We start from the raw sequence: 10612 nt of genomic DNA on the forward strand, positions 1-10612 counted from the left end.
CCAATTAAATTGATGAAAAAAGTAGGTGATTTTATATAATGTAATCGATTAAATAAAATACAAATTCGCGAAATACACTCCATAACCCCAGTCATAACATTACTCAATTTCTTTCTACAACAAGATTTCAACTCTACCCTCAAGCTTATACATGTCTTAGTAACCAAGAAACTTACCCTCTGACCATATTAACCTTCTTTCTTACTATTCATTTTATATCTTTAGTTTCACCAAAGTCCAAATCATAACAATTAAGCAGCAAAATCCACACCAACAACTATAAAATAATTCCCAGAAACTTAATAAAATGAGGAATTGATCTTTGTCTCATGAAACTAAAAAGTCACCAGAAAAATCCAGAAGGAAAATGAAAAACAGAGAATACAAAATAAAAACTAAAACAAAAAGAAAGTAAACTATTGAAAAGAATAAACTAAACATAAAGGAAAAATGAAGAAAAAGAACCCACCAGAGAGAGAAAGAACTGCAGAGATGAGCAAGAGAAAATCTTTAGAAAAAGAGAGAGAACTAAAAATGAGACCAATTTACAAAGAAGCCAACTTTTAGGTGGGCCTGCATATGCTTGTATTAGTACTCCAAAAAGATAAACATGGATCATTCCAAGAAGATCATTCCAAGAAGTGTGTAGAAGTGGGACACATGTTTGGCTAATTCGGTTAGAATTAGCCATAAAAAAATTCATATTTACGTATATGCCCTTCGTTGTACCCAAGCCTTCACTTATTAATAGTAGAAAAACATGAGTGAAAAGTTGGGATCGTCATCCGTCTAAGGGCAATTATGACATTTTAATCAAACCTAGAAGCTTCTTTTTTTCTTATTTCAATCCAGCTTTCAGCCAAGTGCCGTATCCTTTCTCTCATAGTAAATCAATTTTCTCATCATATTTTCTCAGCTTAATCAGAGTAGTGTTGTGAAATTTCTAGGTATTTCAACTTTGCTCTATTCATTTCCATGTTTCTCTCATGTTTTGTTCTCTCCGTGTTTGAATCTTCTATGGATTGATGAAGTTTTTAATCTTTCATTTAAATCTCCAAATCAATCTTCCTCATAAAATCTTCCTCAAATTTTGAAGCCTAAGTTGTATTTGGGAGTTGATATTGTAGTCTGCAGAAATTTCTAAGTTGTGTTTGGAAGTTGATATTGTAGTCTATAAAAATTGGTACTTTTAATTTTATATTCCATAATTGCTGCAGTTGGTACTAAAAAAAAAGGAGAAAAAGAAATATATTTCCCCTTCATCTTTGTTTTTTCGTTGGATTTGTAAACACCACAGCAGTTGTTTGTATTGGAAAATTGAAGGGGATGAGGAGGTCCTGGAGTTAGTATCCGAGGAGGACAAACCAGTGGAGGAAGCTATGGCTCTGGAAACATGTTTATTTCATTTAAGTTTTTTGATAGAATAGCAGGTTTCCAACAATGGGAGTAACTGGATAATACATAACAGATTCGGCTTCATGGTGAAGAAAGAAGATGTTGGAGATGAAAATGGTGATAAGGAAGGCTTATTAATTGTTGAACGAAGCAGAGAGAGTAAAGAGAAAGCTCTAGCGAGTGAAGTAGCCATTGGGGGCTGGAGGAAAAAAAAACTCTCACCTGGTGGATAATTAGCACTTAGCAAGCTTTTATTGAAATGTCGAATAAAATTAATCAAACTTTTGAGCAAGTACATGATGACAAAGAGGCTATATGACCCATTTGTGATTTTAGAGCTTTGAACAAGTCTAACCAAATTTTTTTTTTTTTGTGTGAATATTTGAAGGCAGATTGACTAGGATTAGGTACGGAATTGTTGCTCTGCAACTCCAGCAATGGCAAAGGAAAAATGAATGGAACAAATGGATAGAATATTAGCTGCAAAACAGGATGACCATCGTGGGGTGATAGTGGAATTGACTAATGAGCCCATGGATCCTTCTGTCTTTACATCTTTGCTTTGAGCTTCACTTTCTCATTGGAGACAACAGGTAGTACAAATATATTTTGTTTTTGGTTACTGTTGAAATCCTATTTTCAAATTTCACTGTAGTTCTTGATCATAAAGTTACTAATACTGTAGATTCCCCTTGGTAGTGAACAAGTTAAGAAAAGTTTCTTATTTTCTTTTGGATCCAAAATGTTATCCCGTGGAATTAGTCGAGCTGCATATGTAAAAATAAATATGCTTAGGTTTAGCTCATTTGCAACATTCTGCAAGTAGTTCCATGCTGCCATTAGATGTTTGTAATTGGTGACACAAGTTTCATACCTAAAAAGAGTTACCTTTAAGTTGTCACAATTTGGTCATTGCACTTCACATCATATGTGGCTTGCAATTACCAACCTAAAAGTCTACGCGTGTGTTTCGTATTCCCTTGTAAGGACGACATAAACATCCTCTACCACCAATAGTTCAAGATTCACGCGTTATCAATACCGTTCTTTCTGCTTAGTACTTTTTATAGTTTTTGCTAAAATTATTCTTGATGGGGTTGTTTTAGAAGCAACAAAATTAAAGGTTCTTTGTGGTTTTGATTAGTTTTGTATCAGTTTATGTTAGAAAGCGCTTAATTTATAGTTCTATGTCGGAAGAAGCAGCTGATTGTTTTGTAAAGTAATATTTGGGTTATGTATAATATGTTAATAAAGGCAATAATTCTTATTTTTTGATTATTTGGTTCAGGAAAATGGCCATCTTTCTTTAGAAGCAAAACAAGTCTATTGGTTCAGTTAATCTTCTGAATGATTAAAAAGTTAAAGCGGTGCAATTCTTGCTAAAGCCACCAGCTTTACCCTGCTGCTGATACCAATTGTTCTATCTTAATCGGTAAGTCTTTAAGCTTTTCCCTCTTATGTACGTACTCCCATTTCTGCTCTAAAGAGGATTGATCAGTGAGAAAAATATATATATATTTGAGTCGAGGGGTTCTTGAATTTATGAGTTTTTCTTATGTTCAGGGTTTTGTGTTTGATACTTATGCATTTCTAAGTCATGAGGTTGTAAAAAGTAGTAGCTTTTCCTTAAAAAAAGGAGCAAACCTCTGCCTATTTCATGTGTCTGAATTTGCTTTTGAGTTTTCATTTGGGATTCTATGATTGTTAGACTCGAAGATTACGTGTTTGAGATTTGGATTCTGATTTACCCCTTTTATGAATCCGAAATAAGCAATTTGTGTCACTTCTAGCAATTGCACATCCTATTGAAATTTATTACTAAGTTTGTAGACCTTTGATAGCAAAATTTGTAGATTTGGATTCAGGTGCTAATAATAATTTTGTTCAAATCGAAATTAAAGTGCCGCTTTTTTTGGCATAGACTCTATGTTTAGTTTGGAATGGCATCCAAAATGGGGATGGAACAAAAACACTTTTTAGTAAAAGAAGATGGTTGGCATGCGCATCAAAGGGTTCCAAATAGTGTCTTACATGTAGCATTTGGGGAAACCGATACTAGGTGTATGATTTTACATATACAACAAAATAATCATATTGTTAGTGCTTTTGGAAAGCATTGTTTATAATGCTATTACAACATGTTTATGCAATAGCTGTAATAATTTGCTTACTTGATTATGTCAATGTTTGCTTTTCACAATTATCGAATGTCTCGAGCGAAGCAAAAATGACAACCTTTTATAAGTTTGTGAGGATACTGTTATTTTCTTCTCCAGAATCTCTGAGCTATTTAAGTACTTCGCGACATCTTGGTTACCTGATGCTCATATGCCGACTAGCTTTATAAGTAATTAACTGCATTCTGTTTTTTTTTTTTTTTTTTTTTTAAATCTTCAAAGAACTACAAGTAATAGATGTTTCTTATCAAAGTAAATTTGATCAAACATAGATTTGCATATGAAGCTGCATTATTACGAAATCATGAGTTGAATAAGAAACTTGAAGCTTATCGAATGAGAAATATTAGAGATGTTTTAAGTTGTTAATGGATGTGCATTGGTTACCTTCTTTCGTTATTAACATGCAAATTAAGATCCACGCTTTTACAGGGGGGGAGCAAAAGATCTTTGCCTTCAATACTGTAGACCTACAACAATAGGGAAGTATCTGACTTGACATCTTAATACTATTGATTAATCTTTCGAGTTCTTTATGTGTAATTCTTTTACTGTATAGCTTTAGAAGAGTGTTTAAATTGTTTACCATTTTTGCTGGTGGAATCTCATAGGCCTCAGAGAATATGATAATAAAGTGCTTTCTATGATAGACATAACAATGCACCATGAGATTAACTATGTTCCATGTCTTTGACCAAATTACATTCTTCTATTGGTAATACATTAGAAACTATATAGATAAAGTATATGTAACAATCCTTTGTGGAAAAATCAAGAGTTTTTCATGAAGATGCCTTTCAAGAAAATTGGTTGTTCATTTGGAGTAATTTGCTTTAGCATGCTTTTGGTGCTTGCAGAGAAGAGCTTTACTCAATGCTACTGGTAACTTGGGGCTAATAGGACCTTATGGAGATGCTTTAACTAAGCTTGAATGCAGTTTAAATTGGATGGAGAGGTTTCTACTCCATTGACTTCTCCAGGAGCCATTTCTAGAATGGCTTACAGGTAGTATACGTCACATCATCAGTGCTGTTTAGATAAAAGAACAAGTATAAGGACTGACAAGCAGAAGTTATTGGAGCTGTTTCTTGAAAACTTTAGTCACTATTGCTCATCTGGTAATGGTAATGAATTTTCTCTGCTTGAGGAATTCTGTTACTACAAAGCTTAAAGCTATAAACGGAGAAGATAATAATGACTAAGTTGATTAAATTTTGGATAATTTAAAGGTACGAAAAGTAATATAACTCCCTGTACAAGATAATAACTGCATAATTTTTGAAGTCAATTACTGACTTATTGCAAAGAAAAAAAAAGAGAGCAATGTTTAAATGTTTAAGCTTTTAATTGGCACTACAACATTGTGTATCTATAGCTATGAAGTACATTGTAGCTAATTATAAAAAAAATCGTGGCTAAACACTTTAGCCATGATTTTTTGTTCCGTAGCAAAATGTAGCGTAGCTAAAAGTTAGCTACAAACTTTACATGGTCCGTGGCTAAGGACTATTACTTATTGCTACCGAATTTTTTTGTGTTGTGGCTGTAATGGTAAATAGCTTCTGTCACAAAAAATTTACTTATAGCAAGTGATTTTATTCTTTTACCACGACAAACAAAAGTTGTAGCAATCTTCATAATGTAGTCACAAGGTATTGTATTGTAGCAAAATATTTAATTTATTTGCCACGTAAACTCAAAATTTGTGGCTATTTTTATAGTCTAATCTCGTGGTAATAGTACTCATATTTAGTTACGAATCAAGAAATTCATAGCTATGATTTGAAGTATTTGCCACAAACATTTTTATATTGTAGCTCAGAATCTATATCTTTAGCCATGAAATATATAAAATTATAGCTAAAATGTTTCTTCATTTGCTATGGAAAGTGAAATAATTTTATAGGGCAATTATACATATTTAGCTGCATGTTCAACAATTCCATTATTACAAATTAAGTTTTCCACAAGCATTGTTGGTAACAAGAATTCTATAAACAAATTCATTTTTTTGACTCCAAAACACGTTTCAAGTTACAGATAATTGTACTTGATCTAAAAAAAAAAAAAAAAGGTACTGATAGTTGTATTTTTCAATTTCAATATAGTAATAATACACAATTTTTGTATGACACAATCTTGTTTGAGTCCAAAGCTGTATAGTCTTCCCCTTTCTCTCTTTCCATGGTCTTCAACCGCACCTTAGCTTGATCAACATCTGTCTTAGTTTGTCACTCATATGCTCTCATTCCACAAATCTGCCTGTTAATAATGATAAATTATTTTAGCACTAAGAAACATAAACAATTAATTATATGTGTGTGCATAGAATTCAAGAGCAAAACAAGTCTTAGATAAATCTATTACTAATAATCAATTTAACAAAGAAAAAATGCAAAGCAACAAAAAAAGTAAACAAACCTGTAGACTTTTTAAACTTCTTAAAAAGATCTTCTCCCCGTAACATCGCTTTGTTGTTGCAATCGACAAACTATAGCTCCTGCCAGCATTATTAAAATCTTTAAAATTCCACTCACTACTAATAAAAAATAAGGCACGATATTAATAAAATTGCTAGAATTAGTCCGAACACAAAAACTCAAGCCAAATAGGTGTAAGTTGAGATCCAAAATCTTAAAATATAAAAGCGATGGATTCTCTCTTGCTCCATTTTTTATCTTTTTTATTGTTCGCTTTTCGAGACTTAAACCCATAAATTCTCACGAGCTAGCGGCCGTTGGGCAATCTAGGGCTTCGATTGATTTTGCTTTTATCAATTGAAAAGAGAAGCCAATTGTTGAAGAAGGGTATGGGAAAGTTTGGAAAGGGTATGCAGCTATGGAGGGATTTAGGTTTGAGTTTTCTGTTCGGCCAATTGGCCTTTAATTTGCGTTTCTACCACTCCTATAAAGTAACAGAAGTATATAACATAGAAAATTACCTAATGCAGAGTAATAATAATTAATGTTTGATTTACTTTAAATACATGAAAAAAGTCAACTTTTTATTTGGAATAATATTATTCCAAAAAATGTATTCCTTTATAATTATTTTTTAGTCCGATATTCAAATTTAATTAAATATATTTACAAGTTTATCTCAATTGTATTTGAAGTTTAAAACAATTGTTTCATATAAATTATGATATACTAGTTAGTTTTCTTAAATCCTCATAGATTAATCATATTAAATTATTTACTTTTTTAAAAGTAAATCATAATAATATCAAAAAAGTGTTATAAAATAAAAACAAAAAATCATTTGTTAGATTCAGTATATAATTTAATTTATGAAATTAATAAGATAGTACACGACCATCACAATGTAATTGGTAAAAGACTATAGTTGTTATTAATTAGATATAATTATATTATCTTTGTAAAAATTTATTGGAACTTACATCTAATACTTATTTAATAAGAATTATATTATAATTATTTTTCCTATGGACTTAGATATCAACCATATTAAATTATTCATTTGTATTTTCTTTACATATTATTATATGTATATTTTTTAGCTTTCTTTTACTTCTTTATATACAAATTCTATAATAAAACTAACGTATATAACAAAGAAAATTACCTAGTGAAAATAATGATAAATATTATAGACTTTCCTCTAAGTAAATAGAAAAAGTCAACTATACGTATGACATAAATATTATTCTAAATTTTTAATTCCTTAATAGCTTTTTTCGTCTTCTATGAAATTGTTGATTTTGTTATATATTCCCCTATTTTAATTTTATTAAATTCTTAATTTATAGTGTTTAGTTAAATTTCGATAATTATTAAGATAGTATTAGATCAATCATGAATACTCTTATACTAATTTAAAATGAATATAATTACCAATCTACATAGATAAGCACATGCACATAGTCGTTTAAGTCTATTTTATAGTCAGATATTCATATTTAATTAAATATAACTACAAGTTATATAAATTGTATTTGAAAATTACAAACAATATTTTACTTAATATGAATTATGACATACTAGTTAGTTTTCTTATACAATCATATATTAACCATATTAAATTATTTATTTTTTAAAAATAAATCTTAAAATATTGAAAAAGTGTTAGTATAAACTATCAAATAATTGTCACAATAAATAAAAGATTATTCAATACAAAAATCATATTAAATTTTCATTTGTTAGATTCACGGTATAATTTAATTTATGATAATTAATAAGATAGTTCATGACCATTATAGTGTAATTGGTAAAGGATTATTGTTAAGAGTTAGATATAGTTTATTGTTTTTCAAAGTGGAGCTTACAACTAATACTTAATTGATAAGACTTATAATATTATTAGTTTTACTATTATTTAGATATCAACCGTATTATTCTAAAATATGAATTCCTTTATAGCTTTTTTCATCGTCTCTATTGTTGATTTTGTTATACACTCCCTTATTTTAATTTTGTTGAATTCTTAATTTATGTTGTTTAGTTAAATTGATGGTAATTATTAAAACAACATTAGATCATAGCATGAATAACTTTTATACTAATTTAAAATTAATATAATTAACAATTAATGTAGATAAATACATGCACATAGTTGTTTAAGTCTATTTTATAACCAAATATTCATATTTAATTAAATATAATTACAAGTTTGTCCAAATTGTATTTGAAACTTACAAACAATATTTTATTTAATATGAATTATGATATACTAGTTAATTTTCTTATACACTCATATAGTAACCATGTTAAATTATTTACTTTTTTGAAATAAATCTTAATAACATTGAAAAAGTGTTATAAACTATCTAATAATAGTCACAAGAAATACAAGAGTATTCATTATACAAATCATATTAAATTATCATTATTTAGATTCATAATTTAATTTATGATAGCTAATTATATAATTGGTAAAATAAGAAATTACTCTAAGCTCTTATATGAAAATAATAAAATAAAATAAAAGTAATATTGTTAGACCAATTCTCATCATGATTTTCGTAACCGATGCAAAATTATTTATCTTTTGTAGCTACAAAATTTTGCTTAAAATACTAGTACTTCAATGATAGCCTCATGTATATATAAAACTTATGTTTAACTATGAAAGTTTATTGTCGTTGACACTCTAAATTTATAGTTATTCATTTTGTCATGACTAATAATTGTAATTATTAAGCAAACTATTTTCACTTTTATCTCAAATATAACTTGAAGAAAAAATATTCATTTAGCCACTAGATTTTGTTTTGAATATTTTAATGTGGCTAAAAGATTATTATTGCTACAGTAAACTATAACTCGTGGTAAAAAATAATGATTAGCTACGGAAATTTTAGCATAACAGTGACCCTGTGGCTATTTAATTTCTTCATGGCAAACTATTGTAGCTATTAGTAGACTATTGCCACGGATGTTAGTACTCGAAGCAAAAATATTTATCTAGCTACAATATTTTGTTTAAAATAACTTTTTGTGGCTAAAAGGCTACTATTGCTACAACTAATTTTAATTTGTGGCAAAAACTAATGATTAGCTACGAAATTTTATTATACCAAAAACTTTGTAGCTATATTATTTAACTATTGCCACACTTGTTTATAATTTGAAGCAAAAATATTTATTTAGCTACGACATTTAGTTTCAAATTGGCTAAAAGGTTACTATTGCTACACTAACTTCTATCGCGTGGCAAAAACTTATGATCGAGCCTACAAAACTTTATCGTAGCAATAAAGTTGCGAAGAATTTAGGTAATTATTGCCACGATTGTTAGCAATTATAGAAAAAATGAGGAATTAGCTTTGTCAATTTAATTTTCGTGGCTAAGAAATTTTACGAATTTGTAGATGCCATGGAATTTAAATTTTTGTAGCTATTACTAGCTATTAGCCACAATTTTTGAATTCATAGCTAAAATTCCGTAGCTATACATGCATTATGTTGTAGTGTGGAGATGAAATTGTGCAATTTACCTGTATTTTTTTATTACACCAAAGTATTAGTAATACACAAGCATCTAAAAATCAGAACATATCAGGAAAAAGCCTCTAAAAGACACATCAGACAAAATGCATCATACCAGATTATGGAAGGGGGAAAAAAAGAGTTGGTCAAAATTCAAGAGGAGATAACCTGAATTTTGTTTTATATTTTATTTGATTAAGTATGAGTAGAGTAGCTATATTCCTACTTCCACATCAATACATCATGTCAGTATATATTCCAAACTTTACAATCCAATGAAAGTCTTATAGAATAATGTTCACCTTGTCAATCGAGAGTTCAGAAACATAATATGTTCACAATGAATTTGTGCAGTTCCTTCATTGTTTGTCTTCTTCAGATTTACTCTATGTTATGGTACTTGCGTGTTCATCATTTCAGAGTCGGCTAAGTATTGCTTCTTCCTGTTGCGAGGAGACCAACATCCCAAAGTTGATCCTTATATTTTGGATGGTTAAGACTTAAGCATTAGAAATTATTGGTCATGTTATTGTCATTTAAAGTTGTTAAATAACAGGATAACTTTTTTTTTTTTTCAATTTATGTATCCTTTGAGTGGTAGACAATGATGAATCGTTGGAATAACTTAACGTGCTAGACCAGTAGTTTGTACATGCTTCATTACGGAGAAAACGTTGTTGAGTACATCATCTTTGTTTTTTTCGTTCATTTTTCTGTATTCTAAATTGGTATGATGTGATGAAACTATTTGTAATATTGAGCTTATATGCAGATTTAGTCTCTGCATTCAGTTGGATTTCCTGCAATTATTGTAATAACTATTTCACATTGAAGCGCTGCAAAACGTAAATGTTGGGCCCGCACGGGCAGTATATACTATCACTACCCAATGCATATTTTTACAATTGTACACAACTACATACAAATAGATACTATAATCTGAAGTGTTGGGCGCACGGGCAAATGCCATCTAGTTAGGTTATAATCACAGGAATGTCCTTCGTCGTCACTTTGGACCTACAATTATTATATAGTTAAAAGTAATATAAATAATTGAAAGATATGTATTCATCTTTTTAATTAATTATT

General features: G+C 29.4%; 1 long non-coding RNA gene across 4 annotated transcripts; it reads left to right on the forward strand.

Moving 5' to 3' along the window:
- The first annotated feature begins 839 nt into the window (after positions 1–839).
- Positions 840–10325, forward strand: LOC132036071 (uncharacterized). Of its 4 annotated transcripts, none has more exons than XR_009409511.1 (3): positions 840–1580; positions 3882–4696; positions 9903–10325. It is a non-coding gene; the product is annotated as an uncharacterized LOC132036071 (long non-coding RNA). The 4 variants fall into 4 exon arrangements; XR_009409512.1 differs by having other exon boundaries at positions 9944–10325; XR_009409513.1 differs by having other exon boundaries at positions 3882–4577.
- The last annotated feature ends 287 nt before the right edge of the window (positions 10326–10612 follow it).

This window comes from Lycium ferocissimum, chromosome 11, assembly GCF_029784015.1.
Source record: "Lycium ferocissimum isolate CSIRO_LF1 chromosome 11, AGI_CSIRO_Lferr_CH_V1, whole genome shotgun sequence".
Classification (NCBI taxonomy): domain Eukaryota; kingdom Viridiplantae; phylum Streptophyta; class Magnoliopsida; order Solanales; family Solanaceae; genus Lycium; species Lycium ferocissimum.